Source organism: Stenella coeruleoalba, assembly GCF_951394435.1.
Source record: "Stenella coeruleoalba genome assembly, chromosome: 3".
In the NCBI taxonomy this organism is placed as follows: Eukaryota; Metazoa; Chordata; class Mammalia; order Artiodactyla; family Delphinidae; genus Stenella; species Stenella coeruleoalba.
This window is the reverse complement of record NC_137148.1, coordinates 118004094-118031349: the sequence shown is the minus strand read 5'-3', so window position 1 is coordinate 118031349 and position 27256 is coordinate 118004094.

Genomic DNA, 27256 nt, shown 5'->3' with positions numbered 1-27256 from the left:
TCTGATACCAAAATCAAGCCAAAGCCCACCCCCAATTCTTACCCTAACAGCAATAATAATCCCCATCCCATTTCCAGCTCCAACCCCCACCCTGTCTCTCATATCAACCCGCCTTAACTCCATCCCTGCCTCCAGCCCCATCCATCCTCTAATACCCATTTCAGATGGGAGTCCACCCCCAACTTCCTTTCCAGTCCTTATTTCTCACCTGATTTGACCTTTTCTCCAGCCCAAGATGACCTCCTAACTGCCACTGATGCCAGTCCCTCTCCCTGGCACCACCCCCTGCCCCTGGCCTGGTCCCATGGTGCCTGGTGAGGCTGAATGAGGGCTGCCATCTTGAGCCGAGCCACCAGGCTACGGGGAGCTTTGGGGCGGTGCCTCCCCGCTCAGAATGCTCGAGGTCCCAGCTCTGAGTGCAGGAATCTGGGCCACTCCTGCCCTTTTCAGTTCTCAGCAACCGACCAATGACACCAGGACATAGGCAGGGATGTGACAGACCCCCCCCCAGCTGAGGAGCCGTGCTTCTCTGGAGGAATGGCGAGGTTAGTACTCTGCAGAGCAGCCCACCACTGCCACTCCTCACACCTCACTGGGTAATTTCTACACGGCCAAGGACTGAGGCTAATGGGCCGCCTCCTTCCATCCAGCTGCACAATCAGGGAGGGCAGCCCCCAGGCGCTCCCACAGACCGAGGGGCTCTGCGTTCTGTTGAAAGGATGCCATTTCCATCCTACATCCGTCACAAGAGAAGGGCACTCTGAAAGCTTGGAATCCTGCAGCCACTGGGAGAGAATGAGCAAGTTAGAATGCTCCGCTGAGCCCTAAGAAGCAGGAAAACTTCCTCTCTGGGGATGGGCAGAGAAGGCATCCCTCTCAGTGGCTTGAGTGCCAAGGAGCCACCGTCTGAGCTCAGCGAATGCCGAGTGATTAAGCCTCCAATGTGCAAAGCCTTCCAAACAGCCCCTTCCAAGAACAACTTGGTGTACCCGTGCCCTGTTCCCGAGGCCCACCGCTGTCCACCCTCGAGCCACCCGGTGACAAACACCGGCCCTCACCACCGCATGGGCTGGCGCCCCCCCAGCCCGCTGTCATCACCCACCCCTCTTCCTGGGGTCTGTCTGCCTGCTCAGATGGGGAGCTGGTGGCCGGGCTAGCTGCCAACTCTGCACTTCCTGCCGGGCCCAGTGCACCATGGTCGCTCACCAAACACAAACTAAATGTCTGGTCCGAACTTTCTCCAGTTTCATTTCCCGGCAACTTCCACTTCTTGGGAGGTGAGATGGTGACTTTTGCTCCATCCTGCAGGGAGGCAAGATGGTCCAGTGATTGAGAGTTCCAGTTCTAGGATGAAACAGATGTACCTGGACGCCACCCACGCTTCCAGCCCCACCATTTGCTAGCTGTGTGACCTTGGGCAGGGTGTCTTCACTTCTCTGAACCTTGGTTTTCTGTTTTGTAAAATGCAGGTACTTACGGGATCTGTCTCACAGAGCTGCTTTAAAAATTCAATGAGGTGGTGCACAATCAGTGTGTGTGTGTGTGTGTGTGTGTGTGTGTGTGTGTGTGTGTGTGTGTGTGTGTGTGTGTGTGTGAAGTGTCAAGCATAGTAGCTTTAGGTCCTCAGTAAACACTAGATCTGCTGATGATACGGCTACAGACGCTGGTGCCTAACTTCAAGACAAGGTCCCGAGAGAGCAGGACAGCTTGGGTCCTTCTCCTGGGGAGAGAATATTCGATACTGTTTACAGTCCTGTCTGAAGCACCCACTCCCCTTTCTCTTCATCCCACCAGACATTCTCCTTTGCCCGTCCCCAAGCCTGGGCCAGGGAATCTAGTTATGTTCATTCATTTGCTCATTCACACCTTCCTCTAACAAATATTTATAGATTGACTATTCTGGGCAGGTCCTGTGCTATGGGCTGGGAGAGAAGCAAACAGGTCGAGGTCGTTAACCTCACAGAGCTCGTGGTCTAGAGGGGTGGGGACAGGGGCTTGTCAGCATAAGCATGGGGGGCGCACAGGAGGACCCCCGGACTAAGGGAAGGGAGGTGGGATGGTCTGAGCTACCATCTGGAGGACCAGATAGGAGGTAACTGAGGAAAGGGGAGAAAGAGAGGAAAGCAGAGGAAACAGCCCCAGCAAAGGCCTGGGTAGGAGAGAAAAGGCAGATTTAGGGCTTCGAGAGTGTCCAGGGTAGGAGCAAAGCCATAGGTGATGTGGCATCATCACACAGGCTGGCGTTTGCCTCTGTCTTCAGAGCTCTTCCTTTGGAGACTGACAAGGCCTAATGCTTTCCCCTCTCTCTGCACGTGGCCTCTTGTCTCCACAAGGAGCCCTTCCTGAGCCCCTGCCTAGTTGGTGCGCAGTGGGAGGAGGTAGGGTGGGACCCAGGAGAGGCGTTCACACCTGGGAGGGCCTGGGATGGACGGAAACCAGGAGGAGGAACTTGTCAGCTGGAGAGAAGGTCTGCCACTGCCAGTGTGACCAAAGCATTCACTCTATTTTCTCGCTCAATATTCCCAACATTGCAAGAAGATACCCTTGGTAGTTCCATTTCACAAATGAGGAAACTGAGGCACTGAGATTTTCAATAACACAAATGTGGCCCTGGTATCAGTCCCCAAAGCCGGTGTTCCGAACCACCAGGCCACCCTGGAGGTGGGATAGCGCTGGGGGAGAGGACCAGGCACAGGAGGGGACAGGAGAGGGAATGGAGCTTTCCGGGGGGTGACTCTCCTTGGCCTCCCCACTGGCCTCTTCCCCAGACACAGACCCCGGGAGCCAGAGCCTGCCAGTCCCTTGAGGGGACAAAGTCCCCATTCAGGGCTCTGACCGTCTCCCCTCCCAGCTGCTCAGCTCCTTGCAAAGCATTTTCCCTTAATAGCCTCCCATTCAGCAGGACGCCTGCAGCCCACATCTGTGGAAACCAGGGCACAGCAACTCCTCCTACCAGGCCAGCAAGGCTGCCACGCCATGGTCACCATGTCCCAAGTGTCTCCTTTTCCTCCAAGTCAGGAACCTTCCAACCCCCTTCCACTCCACCTGCTATTTCTGGGACTCTGCCTGTAGAGGGGGAGAGAGCTGAGACCCTGTCCTTCAGGCCAGTCCTTAACTTTTCTCTGCAAAATGTGTCTGAAGGGTGGGGATGGAGAGCAGGAGGAAGAGAAGATCTCTAGGTTCTAATCCCTCCTCTGCCTCCAATTTGCTGGGTGACCTTGGGAAAGTTACTTCACCTCTCTGGGCTTCCTATTTTTTCAACTGTAGAATGAGAAGGTAGCCCAGGCATGGATTCAGACCACCCAGGACTGAATCCTGGACCCACCACTAGCAAATTGTGTGACCTTTGACATACCTCTCTGAACCTCAGTTTCCTCATCTGTGTGAATGGGATGACCTACCTCAACGGCCGTTGAGAAGATTCGAAGAGGTAATCCGTGTGAAGCACTTAGCATAGGCCTGGCCCACAGTAAACAATCAATAAATGTTTGCTGTGATTATTACTATTACCGTAATAGATGTTTTTCAAAAGAGCTGTAGAATTTTTTTCTTTTCGAACACAATTTATAATCAAAACTCTGATAGTGGGGCATGGCGGGCAGGGCCTGTCCACCCTTTCTTCCAGCTCTTCCCAGCTCTCACCCACAGTGGCCTCTGGTTGTGACCAGTAAGTCTCAGACCTGGCTGATTCTCAACTCCTCCTGGGAGGGTTTTAAAGTCAGCTTCCCAGGCTCCATCTCTGAGATTCTCATCCAAGTAATCTCGGGGGAGCCCAGAAGACAGATCTTGTAGAATCACCCCAGGTAGTTCTAATGATCTCCCAGGTTCAGGCTGCACTAAGGTCCTTTCTGGCCCTTAGGTGACATCAAGACTTTAAGGACAAGGGCCTCCTTCCCCGTCGCCCCCTCTGAGGCTGAAAACTACCCCACACAGGCCCAGAGGGTTCCAGTGGTCCCCACACCCTTGCCCAGCTCCCAGTCTGTCCCCTACCTTCATCAGAATCCCTTCTGCAAATCCTTGACTGAGAGGGGACAGAGGTGAAGGGCTCCTTCACCCACCTCCAGGCCCAGCCCTCAGGCACCATGTTCCTGCCCCTCCTTTCCAGGCCTGTCTCTTTTGCTAATAATGTTTAAAAAGCCTGTGAGGGCTTACCATGTGCCGGGCGCTGTGCTAAGCTCCTTATAGATATCATCTCGTTAAATCCTTGCAAAGCCCTATGATGTATGAATTACCATCCCCAGCGACAGATGAGAAAACAAAAGCATAGAGAGGTTAAGTGACTTGATTCTAGTCACACAGCTATAAGTAGCCCTGCTGAAACGCTACCCTAGGTCTGCCCAACGCTGTAGCTCATGCTCTTAACCGCTTTGCTGACATCCTCCCCTCAGTGCCCCCACTCCTAACCCTTCTCCATGAATCCCCACTCCCTGCCTCTACATCCCCAGGGGCCTGCTGAAGCTTCTCCCAAGAACGTGGCTCTGGCCACAGCTCCAATGGCAGGCAAGAAGCACCACAGCGGAGCTTGCTCTAACTGGCGCCTGAGAGCGTGCCTAACCTTGGGGTAGAGAGGCCAGTCACTCCCTTGGGAGATCACAGATGCCCTGGTGAATCCAGTCACCCAGCCAGTTCCTCCCAAGCAGACTCCCATCAGCCCTTCTGTCTGCCATGTGACAGTCATCCATCCATCCGGACATCAGGTCAGCCTGCACTTACCAGCCCTGGGCATCTGTCAATCTTCCTTCTGACATCAGAGGCCACCAGATGGTCCTTACATGCTTCTTGGTTCATCAGTCAGTCAGTCCCTCTCCTCAGACCTTGATGTGTGAGTCTCCAGGGTGGAGATCCCTGACTCAGGGTCAGTGGGAACAGACCTAGCAACTGTCCCTGGAGACCTTATCATCGGACATCCACAGAGCCAGCATTCACCCAGCAGCCGCCTAGGTCATGATGCCAAACAGATCTCCCATCCTGACCCACCGCCACCTCATCTCCCCTGGGCCCATCTGCCCCCCCACTGCTGGGGACCTTTCCCTTGGCGACATGTCTAGGTAATTTGGAAGGTGATTAACAGCAATCATGCTTGAGTTTGACATCCAGGCATGGCCGCTAAATTGAGGCTCACAAAGCCTCCTTGACATCCAATATGTTATATGCTTTTCCCCTTAATTAGGAGCTAAAGTGGATAAATATGAAGTTGCCATGGCAACACCCTCCCAGGTTGGTGGAGGGATGCAGCTCAGTTTCTGTCGGCTGGCTGGCTGACATGTTGGCTGATGGACCAAGTCGGCTCCTGGGAAGGAGTAGGATGGGGCCCCCTTCCACTTCCCTGGGAACCTGTCCCCCAGGCCCAGTTCTGGTTATTCTGTCACTGTTCACCAGACTTCACAGAGCCCTGGAATGCCCCACCTGGACCATAGACCTCAGCTGGTCTAAGCCCCTCATGGAGCAGGTGGGGAAACTGAGGAGGAAAATCTCTGCTCCAGGAATGAAAGGCAGACAAGACCTACTGACTTTGGGACCAGAGTCCATAGTCATTCCTCACCAACCTGGGATCCTAGATCCTTTGGAGGATCTGCTGAAGCCTATGCATTTTCTATCTGGATACACTTTCAGGAGGTTCAGACCCCCGAAGCGTGTCTGTGTACTGTACCCAGCTGTTTCTCCAAAGCTTTTACCACCTGCAGAAACTCCTAAAAAAATGCATTTGTGTGGTAAGTCTTCACTCTTTCATGTCTGCTTTCCCCCACTTGATAGTTTTGTCTGAGACACCCCGCAATCTTCTCTTCCTCACCCCACCTCTCTTAGGCACCCTTGGCAAGGTGCCTAAGCCATTCCTCCACCAGGATTCTATGTGTGTAGCCGGAGTGGGCAGGGGGCAAGGGTAGGACGATAGGGGTGGGGAGCCCTTGGGACTGCAGCATGGCTTCAGCGAACAGCTTTTCCTGCTCTGCAGCTGGAGGGTGACCTACAAGTTTGGTTTTTGCCTGGGAACGGGAGGCTTGGGGCTGTGGGGGCAGTGATGGGGTGAGCAGAGTCAGTCAGATCTGAGGGGAAGTCTCTGCAACGTGGGCCTGAGATCAGCCACATAGTGGGGTTCAGGCCCAGAACTGGACTTTGCTTTTAAATTTTCATAACTAATAGCTGAGCACTTACGGTGTGCATTTTCTCATATTATCTCATTTAATCCTCAGCAATTCTACAGAGCCGGTACTATGATTATCCCTACTTTACAGAGGAGAAAACAGATTCAGAGAGATTTAGCCACATCGTCAAAATCACACAGCTAGTAGGTGGAGTCGTCAGAATTTGCACCCACGTCTGTCTGACTGCAGAATCCAAACTCTAACCACTACACTCCACGGGCATTTGAACTGCCTTTCCCTGACCTGCAAGTTAGCAGCTACGGGGTTTCAGCCAGGGAGCCTTTCTGCTGGGGAGGTGGGGACACTGAAAAACTCCTCCGTCTCTGCCCCCAGCTCTGCTCTTGGGGCCGGTGGAGGAGAGTCTATGGGCTCATGCCTCACACAAGTTCCCCTACTGAGGAAGAGCCAGCCTCAAACAGCTTCTAACAGAGTCAAGATGTTTAAACCTTGAAGGAGGAAGTGAGGGCCCTGGTCAAAGAGCCCACAAAAGGAAGCACCTCAGAGTGACCTAGTCCTATTTCAGGAGACCAAACTGGGTCTTTCTTCTTCTCCACCCTCTCCCTCTGTGCCACAGCCCTAGTGCAGAGCCGCGTGTTCAGGCAGGGAGAGGAAGCTGCGCTCCCTCCCCAGCCCCACTGCGGAGGGAGCATGTCCCCTCATCTCATCCATCAGTCCTGCGCCTGTGCTGGCAGGTGGGAGGGAGCCTCCTGAGGAGCTGGGACTCGGGGCTCCCACGCGCCCCCGCACCACGTGCCGTGGGTGCTGGCAGCGGGAGCTGGGGCTGGTGGCGTGGCCCCCGAACTTCCTTTCCTTCCAGTTCTGACTAAAGATAGAGACGGCAGGGACGAAGCTCGTCCTGTCAGACAGTGTTGGGGGGGATGCCTGTGCAGACACAGCTCCCCGCTTCTTGGCACGTGACACCCAGCCCCCAATTTTCCCCACGTACACCCCCTGCTTCTCACAGTCTCCCTCTGCTGTGGCAGCGACGGCCGAGGATCCAGCGTTTCTTGGGGGAGATCTGCTGCTTTCCCCCAAATCTCAGCAAACATCCTCATTGGTCTCTGACTCCAGGGAGGGGTCCAGGTCGGGGCTGTAGTCTAGAGGAGCAGAAGACCTGACTTCAGGGGTTTCCTTCCCCTCTTCCCTCAAGCCACATAAGGTGGGGCGACAGGGCTGTCAGGACTGGGGCCCCTTCATATCTTTCAATATTGGAATAAGGCCCAGAAGCCCAGTCAGCTAAGTGGAATAGTCTTGGTGGTAGAGGCAGGGGAGGGGAGCATGTGCTCTAAGAATGTCTTGCATTTTTCAGGGAGGATGACTTTCAAGCCTCAAGCCTCAGGGTCCCTCCTGCCTCTTGGCCTTCCTGCAGGTTCCCCTGCTTCAGGTGACTGAGAGAAACCAGGGCCAACTTAGTCTCCTGTTTAGCTGCTCGGTTCCTGTAGGCAGCCCCACCCAGCAGAGAGGCCTGGAGGGGTCTACAGGAAGGGGTAAGGGAGGAGCCTGGCATCCTTTGCTGCTCCTCTCTGCCATCCCCACCCCACCCTGGCTGCCCAGTCTGGAGCTCTGCTTGGGGAGAAACACACACACACACACACACACACACACACACACACACACACACACACACACACACACATTATCCTGGACACAGCATGAATTTATAAGCTCACACCAGGTCCTGAGGGCATGAAAAGCTAGTGCTGGGCTGGGGACAGGCACAAAAAAGATACCTCTACCACAGTTCCTTGTCACCCAAAGAGATGCTTTTCTCTTGGGGACAGAGACCAAAGCTGAGACCTCTTCTGATCCCCAACCCCAATCCGATCCAGGCACCCGGAAGGTTCTAGATCTCTGCTGGTTCAATGGCACACGGGGTGGAGAGCAGTGGGCAAGAGGAGACAGTTTGCTGCTGTATCCCCAGTGCCTGAAACAGTGCCTGGCATGCAGTAGGTGCTTAGAAATATCTGTTGAATAAGCGAATGAAAGAATAAACGAACAAACAGGATGCAGTCAAGACCCAAGACAGGAAGGGAATCATCATCATGGCACGTTTGCACCAGGGCTGGATTGGAAAACGAGAGAGGCAAGGGTAGGCTAATAAATTCAGTGCCTCTTCAAACCAACACTCTCTCAATATTTGTTCAGTATTTGTTTGGAAGAGAAGCTGTGCAGGGACTGGGCAGGAAGCCCCGCCCCCGCGCCCGCTGCAGCCCTCAGCCTCTCCTCCACCAGCCCCAATGATTCAGCTTTGGCCCTAACCTCACCAGTCCCGCCAAGCTACACAGAAACCCTTTGGTTCCGCAGGACCCCCTCCTCCGAAAGGAGTTTAATGAATAATTGTTGTAGCTTGAGCGCCCTGTGGGAATCTCACCTCTGTGCCCAGTGGTTTATGGAAGCATTCCTGCCACTGCTCACTCCCACCCCAGGCTTGTGCCTGGTAACTACTCTTTTCTCCAATTCGTTAAGTGACCAGTGAAGCTTTAGCGCACCTTAGAGATGGGTGCCCTGGGCAACTGCCTGGTGGGCCGCCCTCCGCTGGATCTCTCCTCCGGGTGACTATGGAGGGGAGAGGCATGGGGGTGTCTACACAGTGCCCTCTTCAGCTCCGACAATCTCCTTCCCCCGTACCTAGGAGGGAAGGTCAGGATGGGGAGGTGGAGTGTCCGGAGGAGGTAAACCCCCTTGCTTCCAGCTCTGAGCAGGTGAGAGGCGAGTGACCAGCAACCAGAATGGACTCCTACTCCCTTCCCAGGGAGCTCCAGGGGCAGACCCGCTGCTCTCTGGCCCCCATTCTGCAGGGTAATGACCTGAGCCCCGAGATCCAGCAAGTGCAAGTGAGCCCAGGATAAACGACGTTAGAGCTGCTGAACTAACGCCACCTGACTTCCATTCCGCAGGGGTGACTGTGAAAACCAGATGTCTGGCCAATGAGACCATCACCGGAGCAAAATCTTTAAGTAAATACGTAGTCACTCGTAGTCACTCACTTCCGTTTCCTCTGCTCTGCCTGACCCGCCCTCCCCTGCTTTCTGATTCCAGCCCCAACTTCCCACCTCAGCCTGCCTGCCCCCTGCCCCCATCCTCTCCCTGCAGCTGCTTTCCCGGCCCCCACCCCCGCCCGCGGAGGGCTTCTCCATCCTCTCCCAAGCCCCCTGCCACCTGAGCAGCATAAAATGAAACCTCTGAGCACCTGTGCAGGTGAAGGAACGGTAACAACATTAACACTATTTCTCGAGCACTCACCCTGTGCCAGACGCCGGGCTACAATACTTCTTTTATTTATTTATTTTTTTGGCTGCGCCCGAGCGGGGGCTACTCTTCGTTGCAGCGCGTGGGCTTCTCATTGCGGTGGCTTCTCTTGCTGTGGAGCACGGGCTCTAGGTGCGCGGGCTTCCGTAGTTGCAGCATGCAGGCTCAGTAGTTGTGGCGCACGGGCTTAGTTGCTCCACGACAATGAGATCTTCCCGGACCAGGGATCGAACCCGTGTCCCTTGCACTGGCAGGCGGACTCTTAACCACTGCGCCACCAGGGAAGTCCCTGGGCTACAGTACTTCTTTATGTGCATTATCTCATTTACTCCTCACAGCGACCCTGAGATATGGATACCATACATCATTCAGGATAAGGCTCTAGGGTCAGACAGAGTCCCAGCTTTCTCGCTCACCAGCTGGGTGACTACAGGAAAATCACTTAGCCTCTCTGAGCCCCTGTTTTCTCAACTGTAAACTAGGGAGATTCACAGTACCTACCTTCTAGGGCTGTGAGAGGATATGAAGAACTAAAGTGCTCGGCACAGTGCCTGGCACATAGGCAGGCTGACTCGCGGCGCCATAATCATTATTATCTTCTTTTCAGTTGAGGAAACCAGGGAGGCTAAGTCAGGTGCCAAGGTCATGAGTGACTAGAACATGGCAGGGTCAGGGCTCTAACCAAGGCCTCCCCATCCTGTCTGAGGGGCTCAGCTTGGGGCCAGGTCAGACATCTCCCCCATCCCTTGGCTCTGCCGGCCCCCGGGGTCACGGCCCCTCTTTCTCCTGTGGAAAGGAAACTGGAACTGAACGAGCTGGAGTGAGCCTGTGGATCTCTAGCGACAGCCAGCATCCCACAGTGTTCTCCGGAATGTGTGCACACGCCCACCTGCCAGGCCTGGAGGAATCCAGGCTTTAGACTTGAAAGGTAATTCCATCCCCCGTGCTTCCTACCCTCCCCCGCAGCGCTGGGTGTCCATGACCGCAACACAGACCCAGTTTCAGAGGAACAAGCCCTCAAGTGCAGAGCCCGATGTGCGCTCGCCTTGCTCTCAGGAAGCCTCCCTGGTGGAAGCAGCAGCTCTGCAACTAGCTGGAGACATAGCCACCCCTGGCCTCTCACACCTCCTCTGGACTTGACAACTCTCCACCCTTTCCTCAGCCTGCCGTGTCCAGGCTCCTTGTCTCTCTCCCTCGCCCCAGCCTGGGGAAGCTCCATCTCCCTGCCCATCCTCTCCCCTGCCTCCCAGGCCCCCGACCCAGGGTCACTTCTCATCACAGTGGACACTCCACGACTGCCCCTGTGCATCCCCCTTCACCTACCACCTCCATCCCCACCCTCTACCTGTTTCTCTCCACCCAGTGGCCCAACTCAGCCCAGGCCCTGAGCCTGGTGCCCAGCGCTTGGGACTGGGGCAGGAGGAAGCCTGGAGCAGCTCAGAGCTCTGTTTAACTACTAATGAGAATGAAGCAATCTGTAATTAGGGGATGAGGGCATGTGGCTGTGCTCCGTGGACCCTGCGCTGGGGGAGGGGCTGGAGCCCCTGCACACGTCCTCACGTGCCTCCGGCCCCCCATCTCTGGCCAGATTCCTCTCTCACTCACCCTCCCACTTCATACTGGGTCCCGTGGCCAGCTCTCTGACCGTGATCCCCATTCATTCAGCCCGCAGGACCTTCCCCACTCAATCCTGCCCCGGCTTCTTGTCCCAGCCTTCTCCACTGAGCAGAAGGTGCCCATTCCCTGCAGTCACAGAAATCCCCAACTCTCGTGGCATCACAACTCCCTCAGGGGCCAGGCCAGACCCCCATCCCCAGCCAGGCCTTGAGTACTTGGAACAAGAAGCCCCCGCAAAGGAATCCACATCGAGTCAAGCCCCACGCCTCTCCTGCTCCGCCATTTGGCTTCTACTTTCTGTCCCCCTCCATTGGCATCTGCCCTATTCTCCCCACCCACCCAGCAGGGGGCCAGTGATAACCCCTCCAGCAACCTTCCCCATCCCAGCCAGTCCCCTGTCCTCTTCCCCTCTGACTCCTATGAGAGCTTCTTGGGTGGTGGGAAGGCAGCACTCCACCCCCTTCCCACCCCCACACCCCTTTGTCCAGGGACAGGAGGAGGATGTTGCCCTCCAGTGGCTGTGGCTAGCAGTAGCCCAGGGAGGGAAGGATGTCCGGGCTCCTTGGACTGTCTCAGGCCCCCATCTGTCTAGGGGCAGAAGCTGGGGGGGTGGTCCCGCCAGGCACCTTTAGAGCTGGGTGCTGCCTAGTAGCCTAGTTAGCGCTGATCCCCTTACTCTGGCCCCGTGGGCCTGCTTGATCAGGTTCATCCCTGACCCCTCCCCCCACCGGAATATTTTCTGATACTTTCACCAGCTCTTGAGATCTATTCTAGCACATACTCTACCCACACCCTCCCACCCAGCACCGTCCAGCAACAGGCCTGGCACAAGGTATCAATTAATTACAAAAATGACAAGCAAGATCAACACTCCTATGGAGCACTCCCTGCTTCCTCTGCGCTAGGGAAGGGCTTTGCAAACGCTGGCCGCTCAGTCCACACGGCAGCCCCAAGAGGTGAGGGAAATTGTCAACCCCACTTTACAGATGAGGAAACAGAATCTCAGGGAAATGAGGTAATATCCTGGCTCACCCAGCCGGGAGGGGCTGACTTAGGGGTCTGACGCGAGAGCCCAGCTCTTGGCCAGGAGATATTTGGCCGTAATGGCCATTGATGGAGGGCTGTATGTAGGTGAGAAGGGGGTTAGGGACAGGCAGGGGGTGTGGCCAGCATAGGGACATGAGGAGCGAAGTGGGAGGTGAGGGAGTGTCCGGAGCAGCAGAGGGTTCCAGAAAGTGATGTGAGGCAGGGATGTGCAGGGTGGATAGAGGGTGAGAAGTGGTGGGGAAAGAGTGTGAGGGGTGCAGGGGTGAGCCAGGGAGGGGTGAGGTGTGAGGAGGGAAAAAGGAGGGGAGGGGGTGTCCAGCATGTGAGAGACGTGTACGCAGGGAGTGGTACAGGGCTGAGGTTGAAGAGAGATGAGGTTTGGGGTGAGAGGGCAACGTGAGGACAAAGCAGGAGGTGGAGAGAGTGTCGGTGTGGGGGGGGTGTGAGGCGGAGGGCTGGAGGCGTGAGGGCCACGAGGGGTGAAAAGGTAGGGCAAGGATGAGTGGGAGGTGGGGGGAGTGTCAGGTGTGGAGGTGTGAGAGGCACGAAGCGTTTGAGGGAGAAAGTGAGAAAGGTGTGTGGGGATTGCGAAGGTCCCTGAGTATCTGGAGGACATGAGCAGGGGAGAGGAGCGGAGGAGGGGCGGGCATGGGTGGTGTGGGGAGGGGTGCATGGATCTGAGGGGCTTCCACAGTTTGGCTTTTGTCCCTGTTTTCGTCCCCAGCTGCCGCAGCCCTGCCAGAGCTGGCCTCACTGCCAGGCTCATTTCAGGGATGGGTGGAAATTTCCATTTCAGCAAAATCCATTTGTGAAGCCCTGGAGCTGTGAGCCTTGTTCTGCTCTGCCCACCTGGCTCTGGCCTGCCCAGCCAGCCCTACTCTCTACCCCAGACCTCCCTCTGCTCTCCCTCCCCTTCAGGCAGGGGTGGACTCAGGGACTTGCCACCCCCAGCCCCGCCAGACTCCACTCCAACTCCGCCCGTATAGCCTACAGAGGAGCCTGCACTGCAGAGCATCTCGATCTCCTGGATGCCCCCAGGGTCTGGCGGGTGTGAGGGCCTGGTCACCGCCTTGTGCTCAGCTAGAGTACCATCAGTACACCGTCTGTCCCCACTGCCCCCTTTCCCAGTGCTGTGGGTGGGTGTGACATCACAGGATAGCAGAATGGGACAGGCTCTTCTTTTTTCTCTTTTTAATTTATTTATTTTAATTTATTTATTTTTGGCTGCATTGGGTCTCTGGGCAAGCAGGGGCTACTCTTTGTTGCGGTGCCCACGGGCTTCTCATTGCTGTGGCTTCTCTCGTTGCGGAGCATGGGCTCTAGGTGCACAGGCTCAGTAGTTGTGGCACACGGGCTTACTTGCTCGGCGGCATGTGGGATCTTCCCGGACCAAGGCTCGAACCTGTGTCCCCTGCATTGGCAGGCAGATTCTTAACCACTGCGCCACCAGGGAAGCCCGGGACAGGCTCTTCAAGATAATCCTATTTAGAGCTCTTCACTTTCTAAATGAAGAAATAGAGGGCCAACCAGGAAAAGGCACTTATTTGTCCAGAGCTACACAACTGGCTGGTGTGCAGGGCCTGCACGACCCCCTTACTTAGAGGAGGAATTGTAGAAAGACTGTCATGCAAACTTAGATTCAAATCCTGGTTCTGTTGGAGTGGCATGCCTTCAACAAGTGGTTTTACTTCTCTGCACCTCAATGTGCTCACCTACCAAGTGGGGCTTGTGACCACCCAGGCTGGCGTAAGGGTGGTGAGTGGACCATAGCTAGATGCAGTGAAGTGGGCGTAGGTAAGAAAAGCTGCTGGGCCCTTGAGTCCATGGGGCAGGCAGGCACAGACACCAGTTCTAGATTCTGGCCTTTTGCCTTGCTCCACACCTTCCCAAGGGCCACAGAAACTGCAGGGACCATCTGGGATGACATGGCCAGGGACTGGGGCTCTGGATGGAAAGATGAGCTGTGGGCTCCTGGGGTAGAAAGTGAGGGGACACCTTGGGCCATCTCACTCAAGCCTCTGAGCAAGGCTTTCCTCTTCTAGCCCGTAAGGAGTGGCCACTCTGGACTCAGGGAGGAGGGATGGATCCCCTGGGTTTGAGCCACAGCCCTGCACTGGGGGAAAGACGGAGCTCCTCAGGAGCAGGGGCAGGGTCTCTCTTGCTCACTTCTGTATCCTGGCACGGCACGCGGCAGACAGGGTACACCCCTCAGGCGCTGCCACAGCTAGAGAGAGCTTAGGACAGATCTTAGTAGCCAGTACATGGCAAGCACCAAGGGCCACTTGACCTAGCCTGCGATCTGCCCAAGACCCACATCCTAGGTGCACCCTGCACACATGCCCCAGCACACACTGGAGCCAAGCTCAGCTCTAGCACGTGCCCCAGCACATCCTCCAGCTGCTGCCCTCCTCCCCCAGCCTCCACAGGAATCCCAGGGCCCATCTGCTCCACTTTCCTGAATCCCCCCTGAACATCTGGACTGCTCCCGAAATCTGACTTCAGGGAGTTGCTGGAGGGAAGAGGAGACTCCTAGGTCCCATTTGTCCTGAGCTGGAGCCAGGGAAGTCTCTGCCTGACCCGCTACTCACAGCCTGCAGCTATCAGAATGAACAGGCCTGATGGGACCCTGGTCCCTAGCTCCTACTTCCCCTACCCTTGGGTACCCCCTTGCCTGTAGGGTTGTAACTATCCTCTTCTCTCCGTGCACACGTTATGCACCCTACACAACCTCCCCAGCATCTGCCCAAGCGTCACTCCATTCTCTTGAAGAAAATACATAATCTGAACGTATTTAATTTCACTGAACTGTACACTTAAGAATGGTTTTTATGTTATGTGTACTTTATCAAGAAAAATAAAAAAAACAAACAGACCCCAAACCCCAAACCATAATCTGCTCATGTGTTTAGTTTTGCACTCGACACACAAAGGCTCCCAGAGCTTCCTAGCAAGGGCTGTGGTCCATCCAGAACTGTACAGCCCAGAGCACAGGCTGCCCCTCCCCCTCCCCCTCTCCTTGGTTGGGTTGTGGGGGACTTTGTCCAGGGCAGCAACCAGTCTAGGTCCCAGTTAGGAGTCAGCCAGCCTAGGAGAGCCAGGCTGGGAATGACCCTCCCCTATGTCCAAACCTTTCCCCACCACCTCTCCCTTACCTCCACCTCACCAGCTCTCTTACAGGCTATCCTAGTTCTTTCTTTGGTTTGGTTCAGGAGAGGGCCTCTCCCCGGCGTGATGCTCTCCATGGTCCTGAATCACCAGGTCAGGGCCGTATGACTTCCCCTTAACCTTGAGGAGTGGGTCACACTGACCCACACATCTCCAAGGCACATTGACCGAGGTAAGGAAGGAGATGATAGTGAAAGAGAGGGCAGTGGAGAGACAACAGAGGCAGAGAATGGGGACACAGAGACAGAGAGAAAGGGATCAACATGAGACTGCCAGAAGGAAGAAAAAGTGATTTTTGTTGTTCCTTCTAAGAAAGGCAACCTTCCCTCTGGGTACTTGGATGTGGGTTAAGACCTCCTTATCCTATGCAGATGCCAGCTCCTGTTTGCCCCTGCAACCTTCCAGCTGTCCCACCTTCCAGTTCCTTCTCTTACCCACTGTTTCCTGCCCCTCGCTGACTTGGGATCCCTGTGTGTTGAGTGCCATCCCCAGCCCTGGCCCTAAAGGCTCAGCTGCTGCTGCCTTCTCCCTGAAAGCTGAGAGAGGCGACCACTCGCCAGACTTCTCCCATCCACCACCCCTCCAAGAGCAGGTTAGGGATGCAGAAGTCCTGTTCAGTCTCCCTAAGAGTGGCGCCCCCCTCCCCCAGTGCCCTCCTGAGCAGAGGGATGCCTGTAGCCAGAGGGAGGGACGGACCCAGCCTGGGGGAGTCCTCGGGACTGAGCCTGGAAGGAAGGAGCTGGGGAAACAGAAAAGAGTGCAAAGCGGTTTCCCGTTCTGTTATGGCTGTTATTATTTATTTATTCATGTATTTTTTTTTTATTAAAGAGGAGATGGCCTAACGAGCGGGAAGCCCTGCCGGCTCTCAGGGGCGGAGCTGGGGGTAATGGGGCGCTAGCCACTATGCAGGGCTCCCTCCCCAGCCGCCAGAAGTCCTCAGTAGAATCTCCTCCATGCTGGCTCCCTCCCCCTCCACACTGCGCCTCTGCCTGTGCCACAGGGGCCCAACCCTCACCTGGGCAAGCGTTTCTCTCTTCCCCATCCCTACCAGGTTCTGTGGACACAAGAGCCAGGGCTGGAGCCTCAGAGGATGTCCCTCTTCCTTCTCCAACAGCCCCCTTCCCACACCCCACCTGGTGAGACCATCCCCCTCCCAGGCTCCTTCTCTAACTACAGAGCCAGCTCCCAGCCCTCGCCAGATAGGGGAACAGCCCAACTCTCATCCCCTAGTCAAAGGTCATGCCAGCCTTCATCAAGGACAAGATTTAGCTTCAGCTCTAGCTTTCAGTCAACAGCAAGCTTCAGACCTAGGTACACTTCAAGTCTTAAACCCAGCTCCTAACAGGCAGCTAGCCTCAGACCTGGACTGGATCCTCACTCCCCGCACGTGGAGACAGCGGCAGCCTAGTCCCAGCTCTGAGACTCTCTCTGGGAAACTAGGCTTAGACCCAGCTCAAGAACCAGCACCTATGGTAGGTGTAGCCTCAATCCCTGTCTGTACTGTAGAAGAGCCTCAGACCCAACCTCCAGCCCCAAGCCCAACCCCAGGGTTTAGGGCAGTGAAGAAGGTGAACGCTTTTGGAGGTGATGCCAGTAATAGCTTGGCTGGTTCGGGGAATATGGCTGCGGGGACGAGCAGGGGCGACTGGTTGTTCCTTTTGCACCGGACCACTGCAGGCTTACTCCACTGGCAAAGGGTCGCCTCCTACTTGTCATAAGGACCTAGCGGAGGGCACACCCTGGGAATTTATGGAGAGGAGGTGGGGGTGTGGGCCCTGAGAGACCCCTACCTATGTGAGCACAACGCCACAATTTCCATCAGGCTCCCCTCAACGTCCAACGGAAGCTGGACCAAGGGAAGTGATGCGTACAGCAAACATGAGCAGTGCCCTGCTGTGTGCCAGGATCTGGGGACCAGAAGAACATCCCCAATAAGCCAGGTCTCTCTAACGGTGGGTGAGGGACCAGCATAAAGGTCTTAGCAGCACCGAACTACTGAGCATGTACTTATGCCAAGCCCTGTGCTTCACAGCATTAACTCACTGCATCATTACAGCCCTACAAGGTACACGCTGTTATTGTTCCCCTTTTATTTATTAAATAACATTTTATTATTACAGAGGCAATACATGTGCGCTGTGGAAAATTTTAAAACACAAAAAGCAAAAACATAAAAATAAAAACATCACATTCCTACCACTATTCACACCTTAATGTACATCCCTCCAGACCTTTTTCTTACTTATAAGTATCTTTTAACCAAAATATGACACATTTTACATACATACTGTTTCACGATCACCTTTTTTTCAGTCAACAATCTCCAGCTTTCCATTTTAGTACATTTTCATCCCTTTTAATATCCAGACCCTATACAAACCTCCCCATTTGCTGCCCCCCGAAGTCCTTTATGGCTGGTTTGTCGGAATCCAACACCAGGCCGCACATGGCGTCTGATCATTATGTGTATTAAATTGTTTAAGACGGTGCATTGCCCCAGTTTTTTTTTTGGCCACCGCACCACGAAACAGCCAAGTCAGTTTTCCTACAGAGTATCCCTCCTTCTAGATGTCTGGTTACTTTCTTGTGCTGGATACTTCCAGTGTTTTCTGTAAACCAGAAGTCAGATCTAAAGCCTAGAATGATTCAAGTTAAATGTTTTGGGCTAGAACACATGCGAGGCTCTGTCACACACTTCACTTCCTACCACATCGGAAGACACAACGTATCTCATTCATCCACTGATAGAAATGCTCAGATGAACACCAGCTAATGATAGTTACGGCTCTCTCTTCACCTTGCTCCTAGAAAATAGTGTGTGTGGGTTACTCTGGCACCAAACAAATGCCAATGTCCCCATCAACCATTCCCCTAATAGTTTTTAATACCAATCCACAGCCCTTGTCTGATTACTTCCAGTTTTAAAGATGAGAAAACTGAGACTCAGGTCGGGGAAGAAAACCAGTCAAGCTCACACAGCCAGCAAATTTTTGTCAGGTTTTCGTCCTCTTTCCCACCATACTGAGCTGGGTGCACAGTAGGTATCTGGTACACATTTAAATGAATGAAAATCTGGGACTTCCCTGATGGCGCAGTGGTTAAGACTCCAAACTCCCAATGCGGGGGGCGTGGGTTTGATCTCTGGTCAGGGAACTAGATCCCACATGCCTGCTGCAACTAAGGGTTTGCATACCACAGCTAAGGAGCCCACGAGCCACAACTAAGGAGCCCGCCTGCCACAACTAGTACCCGGCACAACCAAATAAATATTTTTTAAAAATTAAAAAAATATATAAATGCATAAAAATATGCGGGGAAGGGGTTTCCCCTCTTCCTAGACTAGGCTGACCAGAGGTGGAAAAGGTTCTTGGTGAGGCCCAACCTGGGTCTGAGAGCTGTTGCCACTAATGATGGCACTGGCAAAGAGACTGCACCTGTTATGAGGGGGCCTGTGCTAAGTGCTTTACAAATGCGAGCTTCTTTGATCCAGTCAACAACCTGCCAGCTATGCACTATTAAAACCCCAAGCCCCATTTTACAGATGAGGAATATGAGGCTCAGAGAGGTAAAGTACTTGCCCAAGGCCACACAGCTAGTGATCAACAGAGCCATGGTTAGTTCTTCTGACTCCAAAATCCAGGCACTTTACCACCACCCTGACCTGCCTTCTCAAGCTGGTCTCCCTCCCAGGCCTGAGACTGAAGAGTAAAACTAACGAGAGGGGCTTTGGGCCTCCTCCTTGCATGGGCTGGTTCTGACCCTGCCTCCAGCCCCTTATGGCCATGAGTCAGCATCAACGGGAGCGAAGAGGGTTCCCTGTGTCTCCTTTGCTGGCCTCTCCTCACCAAGTAGCTCTCTCCGTCTGTGAAATTGCTAGAATCTGACCTGGTTCCTCCAGCCTCTGCACCCAGTTAATCCCTCCTAAACTCCATTCACCCTGCCCTCCCCCAAGCCCACTCTAGGCCTTAACGCCCCCATCAGAGCCCTTCACACTTGCACGACAACCTACGGTTTATGAAACGCTTCCTTTTTCTCACATGTATGTAGTTGGACCCCACAATCATCTTTTGAGGGAGGCAGGGATCATGTGTTCCATTTCACAAATGCAGACATTGAGGTTTGCTGAGGAAAGTTCTGAGCTCAGAGCTGCCTCACTCTTCCCCAGTTCAGTACAGTATTTTCAAGGTGGGACCTAGGCCCGTGTGCCAGTTCAGGACCAGCCCAGATGATGGAACTTGGCCGTCTTTTGGAAGGTGAGGCTCGTTCGTCCGTGGGAGAGGCCTGTGAGCCCGTCTGAGCCTAGAGCAGGGGCTAAGTGGTCAGCCTCCCGTCTTCCATCCCTGTCAGGGAGCAAATCTCTGAAATGTCACAGCGCTGAGGGCGTCCTGGGAAATGTCAACACGTGCTGATTCGGGTCCCTTGGCAGAGGGTGGAGCCAGCCTTTCTCTGCAGAGCCTCCCTCCACCATCTCCCTGTTCCCAACAGCCAAAGGAACAGATGCCAGGGAACTCTTAGGGCTGGTCCAACCTGATTTTATAGATGGGGGAACTGAGACCCAGGCTCACAGAGCAAGCTGGTGATTTCTTCTTTGAAAACATCAAGGATTAGTGACGAATCCCCACCCACCTCCCCACTCCCTCTTATTTCCTATCTTCCTCTGAGCCCTGGAAACTCACCCACACACACACCCCCACCTCCTCTCCCCGCCCACTCCCTATCCCCGTCACCCCCGAGTCAAGACACCAATTCCGGCAGCTAAGGGAGCAGAGGGAGGGCCTGAGGAGTGGCTCTGGGCCTGGCATCAGGGGCTGTGCTAAGGAGAACAGCTTGAGCTAGCCGCCACACCAGCCTCTGCCTTCCCCACCCCCTCACTGGACTGACACCCGGACCAGGTTCTTCCTGCCACCTCCAGAATAGAGAAAATAAATGTTCTACTGAATGACAGCACGTGGGCTGCGGCGGCGACACAGTAGCCTCCATGTACCCTGGGAAGCCACCACCCTCTCCAGTCCCTACGTGCCTGGTGCTCCTGACGTCTCTCACCTTCTCTCTGTTGGAGCCTCTTTTTCCATCACCCACCCCACCTAACCAAGGAAGGCTGCCTCTTGCCCCAACCCAGGCAGTCCTACTGAGGCTCCATCCATTTGTTTTCACATCTACTGGATGCAAAGGATCCTGCATCACCATCTCAAGGAATCATCCCCGGGGCCCTGGGGAGTCTGAACCCTCTGTTTTCAGCGGCAGAGTCCACGTCCTTTTCTCTCCCAGCCCTCTCACAATTGTAGTGTATAGCGAATGCTGTGTCCTCTCTGGGCTGCGTCTGTGTATCTGTAATGAGAACAGGATCCAATGCGGGGAGGGCACGTCTGTGTTCGTGCTTACCCTCCAGGCCTGCCATGTCACAAGTACACAGCAAATTATCATTGAGGAAATAAACACTGATATCCCAGATCAGGCCCAGACTGTACCTAATAGTCTGCACTTCTGCCTCGAAACACTTTGAGGTTGGTCTTCCCCACAGACTGTTAGCTCCCTGAAGGCAGGGACCATGTGTTTCTGATTCATCTCTGCATCCTTAGTGATTAACACAGTACCTGGCCCGTAGCAGGCACCCAGTAACTCTTCATGGAAGGGAATGTTTGAGTGGGTGGATGGATAGATACATAAATGGGTGAATAACCTAGGCAGGAGATTTTTATTCTCTTATTAATGGGGAACTGAGACTCAGAGAGGATGGACACCAAGAAAAGTCTTCCCAGATGTTAAGTGGTAGAGTCAGGATTTTAATGCAGGAAAAACTGGCCCAGGAGGCTTGGAGCTACTGGCTGGGGGTAGGTGAAGGGAGCGGGGTAGGGTGAGGAGTTGAATGGGGAAGCCTTAGGGCTGCGGCCCAGGCAGTGGAGACTCTGCCTGGGAGGAAGGACTTTCTTGGAATTATCCTGCCTCCAGGTGGAGAAGCAGGGAAGCCTAAGTGGTTTTTCAGATCCTGGAGCTGGGTCCATAAATCATGGCTCCATTGAAGACATGGGTGCCTTCTCTCCAATAACCGGGTATGACTGGATACACATTCCTAGTGACATGGGAAGGCTTGCAGCCTCCACATGCAGGTGCCTGTGCCACCCTCGCCCAGAATAGAAGGCGCCACACAATAGGGTCTGCCAGTCCTCTGCGGTGTGTGAGGCGTATGGGGGCCCAGGGGAGGTGCAAGCGGGGGAGGGGACCCCAGAAAGGCAGTGAGCCCAGAGCGGGAGGGCAGGAGAGTGGCGACAGCCCAAACAGCCTTCCTTTGGTGAGTTCAATCCCACTCACTATTTATCGAGCACCTACCTTGTGCCAGATGCTGTGCTGGGCGCCGGGGCCCCTGACATAGCTCAGGCGCAGGAGAGAGAGAGGGAGAGACAGCTACAGAGACGATAATCACAGCACGGGTGATAAGTGCTTGAGAGGGGTGTACAAAGTGCTCTGGGAGCTCAGAGCACCAGGCCATTAACTCTTCCCGCGTGGAGAAGGATTTAGAAGACTTCATCGAGGAGGAGGCGGTTCAGCTGAGTTAGTTCGGTTCAGAGGCTGGGAGAGGGAGGGAAGGGCCCTTCAGGCAGAGGTGAACATGTGCAAAGGCGGGGGTGGGAAAGAAGAGTGAGAAAACTTCTGTATGGCTGGAGCAGAGGGGAGGCAGGAGAAGAAACTGGACAGGGAGCCTCGGGCCAGAATTTGCAAGGCCATGAATGGTCCTACTAGAGAGTTTGGACTTGATCCAGTTGTGGGCAAAGGGGAGCCATTGAAGGATTTCAAGCAGGGCTGTGACAGGACCAGATTTGTGTTTTAGAAAGCCTTCTGGTGGGGGGAGAGAGAATGAACCAGGACTGTGGCCAAAGAGCAGAGAAAAAAAGTGGATTCTGGGGACGTTTTGCAAGGAAAATGGACAGGACCTTTTCCTTCCTAAGTAATTATTTTGGACCTTCTTGCCTTTCTACCCAGGCGCCGAGTTCCGCTGGGGAGGGAGCTGCTCCCTCCTTTCTCTGTCTGATGCAGGCTTCTGCATTCACAGAGCTGAATTACAAGGTCTGATTGACTGATGTAGCAGAACTGGCTCCCAGTGGTCAGGGAGTCCTGCTCTGAGGAGGAGCTGGTGACTTCTTTCCAATTCAGTCCATAAACCCCAGAGCAGGGCAAAGCTTAGCCCAGGCCTGTGGGGAAGGCTCACTTGGCCCTCTCCTCCCTCCTTCCTTTTTTCCTTCTCCTCCCTCCTTCTCCTCACCAGAGCCCAAGCTTCCTTGCTGGGATCCTCTCAGAGCCAGCAGAGCTGTGGATGAAATGGTTCGGTGGCTCCAGCCCAGCTGCTACCATGGCAACCAGGCTGCCTGCCAGACCCACAGTCTAGGAGCAGACCCAGCTTTCCTGCTCTAGAACTACAATTCCCGGAATGCAAAGCATCTGGGGTCTCTGAGAGAAACCCAACTCCAAATGGGTAGATAGCCAGAGCCCTCCAGCTTGGAAGAGGACACAAATGGACACCCCCAGGGGAACACGGTACAGAATGTGGGAACCTGGAGCGGGGGGACAAGGCAAGGGATACTTCTGGGGGAGGCCTGGGAACCCCTTCTGATGGTGGCCCAGCGGACATCCCAGAAGGAGGACAATGGTTACAAGAAGGTGCAAAGGATCAGGATGGGTGCTAGTCCTGGTTTTGCCACAAGCCTGTGGTACGGCTTGAAAACTTTCTCTCAAGAACTGTCCACTACTCTCAATCTCCACCAGCACGTTCCTGGTCTGAGCCCAGGTGGCTGCAACACTTACTGGTCTCTGCCTCTGCTCAAGCCCCTCCCTTTCTTCTTCGACTGAAGCCTATTGAATGACCTTTTCAAAATGTAATTCTGATTATGTCACTGCTGCCTAAGCCCGCCCCCCTGCTCTTTAAACTCTTCAGTGTTTAAACCTTTTGCTCTTAGATGAAGAAATAAATTCCTTACCTCGCCTGACAAGGCCCTGCATGGTCTGGCTTCTGCCTGCTTTCCAGCCTCCCCATTCACCCCACACACTTCAGACCTTCTGGACTTTTAGTACCATGTAGAAGCCATGCTCCTTCCTGCCACAGGTCTTTGCACATGCTGTTCTATCTCTTCAGGACACTCTTTCCTCCACTGTTGCTCTACACAACCCTCTCTATCTCAGAGAAATATTTTCTACTCAGGAAACTTTCCTGACGTACTGAACTTGACCAAATCCCCCCTTTATGTACTCTCATTAGCACTACAAGCCTCTAAAGTACCTGTCATGGTTGCAATTTTATAGTAATTTGTATGATTAGTTGACAACTATCTGTCTCACCACCAGAATGCAGCCTCTGTGAAGAGGGGGAGTGCCTTTTCGCCTGCCTCTGCGTCCTCAGGGTCCAGCGCCATGCCTGATGCTCAAGAACCATTCACTGAAGTAAATGACTCTGTCTAAGCCAGAGTCTTCCTGGCTGAGTGCCCACCACGTGCCATGCACTGTGGACGTGGTGCCAGAGATACAGCAGTGGACAAGACACACAGGTGTGGGCCCTCCTGCTGTGGAGCTCACAGTCTAATGAGGAAGATAGACACTGAATATATAATGACCAGAGGGCTGAGTGTTGCAAACAGTGAAGAATGTAGGGCCCTGGTAGCCCAGAGACAGAGGATCTGGAAAGACCCACCAAGGAAGAAAAGTCGGAGTTACGAGATAAACAGGGTGAAAGAACATTGCAGGCAGAAGGGGCAGCCTGAGCGAGGGTGCTACTGAGGCAGAAGAGAGCATGCGGTGTTTGAGGCATGAAGGAAGGCCAGAGTTGCTGGAGCGTAGAGGGAATGGGAGGTGGTGTTAGCTTCATCTATGTGCTTTGGTTTTACTGGGCAGAAAGTGGCATTACATGAGCTATCTTTTTAAACCAGCTGGCCCTTGTTTCCATCCTCCTCCCCCCTGTTCCAGGCCCAGATGGAGATCCAGCATGAACACACCCAGGCTGTCCCACGGCTCAGGCACACTGTCCTTCACCTCTGAGCACCCACTGCTGTACTTCAGGTGTCCTGTGCGGGCCCTGTCTGTGTCTTGTATGATGGGGCTGTGACATCTGGTGTGAGTGTGTGTGTGTGTGTGTGTGTGTGTGTGTGTGTGTGTGTGTGTGTGGAGGGGGGCATGTGCTGGGGGAGCAGTCAATCAATTGTGGAGCATACACTGTTGACAAGTCGGGGGTGGGGTGGGGTGCCTGAAGAGGCAGAGAGGCTGGCCTGGGGCTTGGGGGTGGGCACACAGCTTGCCTGGGAAATGAGGCATGACTTACCAGCTGCAGACTTCCATGGGTAGGGAGCAGAGGCCCCTGGGCACAGAGCAGGGAGGGCTTTTCTCCTCCCCACATCTGGTGCTGTCCTCCTCTTCCTTTAGGGTCCTGGGTCAGGCGGGGGAACTATCCCTAGCTGGCTGAGCCCTTCCATTCCTTCCTTTGAATTTGGGGGCTCCCTCACAAGTAGATCCCAGTGGCACATGCTGGAAATAATGGGTGTTAGCTTCTTCATTCCACTGTAGGTATTCCAACCACTACCCTTCCAACACACACAGAGACATGCACTGAGCAGCCAAGATCTCCGGTTCTGTTGAGATCTCCCTGGAGCAGAAGCCCCCAGCTCACCCATTCCCCAGAACAGTGTTTCTCACCATGTGAACTTCAGACCCACTGCATCAGAATCATGCGGAATGCCTGTGAAAATGCAGGTTTCCGGGGAACTCTGATGCAGAGGTTCATAGACCACATTTTAAAAAGCTTCATCTGGAGGATACCTAATTCTGTCCACAGAACTGCCAAGGCATTCCTTTCCCCAGAAACGTCTCCTCAAATCCATCCAGTGATGGTATACTTGGCGATTCAACCCTGGACCCTGGGCCCATCCCTTCACAGCCAGACCTCTGCCAGAAGGGCAAGCCATCCTGCCCCTTCAGACCTGCCACATCATGCAGTCAATAGACATGCACCAAGGACCTACTAGGTGGTAGGTGCTAGAGTCCTGACAACGACACGGTGCCCACGATCCCTGCCCTCGTGGGTCTTCTAAGTTAGGAGTGAGGACAATTATTATAGAAGCAAATAAATAAATAAGCAAGATAATAGCGGCAAGTGCTATGAAGAAAATAAAATACAGTTATCTGAAAAAATTTCCCAGAGGACCCGCTTAATTCCAGGTTCAGGGAAGGGGGCTACCTTGGTGCTTATGAAGAGTAATGTTCTGGAAATGAAAGAAAGAACCCTTCCTCTCCCTTTGCTCCTGTCTTTGTCTCTCTTCTTTCTTTCTTTTCTTTACCTTGGCTTGGCTCTCTGTTTTTCTGGTTAAATTCCCTCTTTGTCTCGTTTCTTCTCTCCTCCTCTGCTTCCCTCCCTCCCGCTCCCTTTGCCTCCCTCTTCTTCCCACCCGCCTCCCTCTCTTCTGCTCCCTCCGGAGAAACAGATCCCTCTGCCTCTCAGGCTAGCCAGCAATAATTGAGCTGTGGGCTTGCTCAGCAGCTGGACCTGAGAGCAGGGCTAGAGGAGGAGAGCAAGGAGGTCAGAGGGGAGCTGGAGGTGGAGGAGAGCTGGAGGGACGGGAGCAGGGAGGGGCCTCGGGAGGGTCAGGACTCTCAGAGGGACTGGAGGCGGCTGCTGTGCCAGGTAATCTAATCGGGGGTGAGTCATAAAGATCACTCACTCCTGTGCACCGGACTGGCCCAGGAGATCACATTCATTTCAAGTGGGTGTAAAATCTACCGAGAATTCCCCTCTTCACCACACACATGAAGATAAACTGTCTTCGGCTTCCAATATGATCTTACAACAGCTTGTCAGTGACAAAACAGCCTCAAATCCGCCCATTTATCAAACGGCCAATCCTGTTAACAGCCTAAAAGAGACATAATTACCTGCGGCCTATTGTGCGATTCTTTATACTCACGCCGCTTCCTTCATCCTGGCAGAGTTCCAGAACGTGAGCTCAGAATTCATTCCTGGTGACTGGGGAGATCATCGGAGATGTTAAGGTTGGGGACAAGAGGGAATGGTTGAGGTGAGAAGTTTGCACCGTGGGCGGGTATGTGGGTCAGCACCACGGACAGAGACAGGGCCGGGCGCCTGGGAGTGGTGGCCTGCACGGTGGGGGGAGGAGCCAGGCCCAACTCGTGCGGGCAGAGCGAGGGCCCGCAAGGGGCCTGGCAGGCATCTCAAGGGCTAGGTTCCAGCTGCCTGTATAGAGAATGCAGTGGAGCTTCAGCCCGTGGGGCGTCAGCACTGACAGTAGGGACAGTATAGAGCACAGCTTGACCTGTAGATCAGCAGTTTGGGTAGAATTGTCCACTCTCAGGCAGAGCCAGGAGTCCCTTCTGTTGACCTCAGGATGGCTGACACAATTTGGGTTTCCATGGCTTCAGAATCTGCCATGCTGCTACCTGGGTGAGTAATCATGCTGGTTAGTAAAAGCTAACATTTACTGAATGCTTGCTATGGGCCAGGCTGTTCTAAGCTCTCTAAAGATATAATCTTAATCAATATAAACCTTACGCAAATCCATTATAGGATCCAATTTTATAGATGAAAACATGGGTGAGGTTAAGTTACACGTCCAAAGTCTCCCAGAGCTGATTTAGACTTGCGGTCTGTGAGCTGGGCTGCCTCCAAGGCAGCCTCTGGCCATGATGGGAAATGAGTTTTGCAGCTCTGGTTTGGTCTCTCTCCCTCTCTGCACTTCTTCCTATTCCTCAGGGAGCCCAATCAAGGCAGGTCTCTGCTCTCACAGCTTTGGGGAGAAGGATGGGAGAACAACATGACATGACTTTTCCTCCATGAGAAATAAGACACCCTGGAAACTGGCGTCTCTCTAGCCAGGGCTGCTCTATTAATGTATCTTCATTCCCTATCCCCTCCCTCTCTCTGCTGGCCCTCGGTACCTCTCCTCCAACCAGTCCAAGAGGCCACCACACCCCTCTTCTCCTACTTCCCAGTGCCAAACCCCCTACTTGCTACTAGCTTTCCCCACACTCCTTTCCATTTTCCAGCA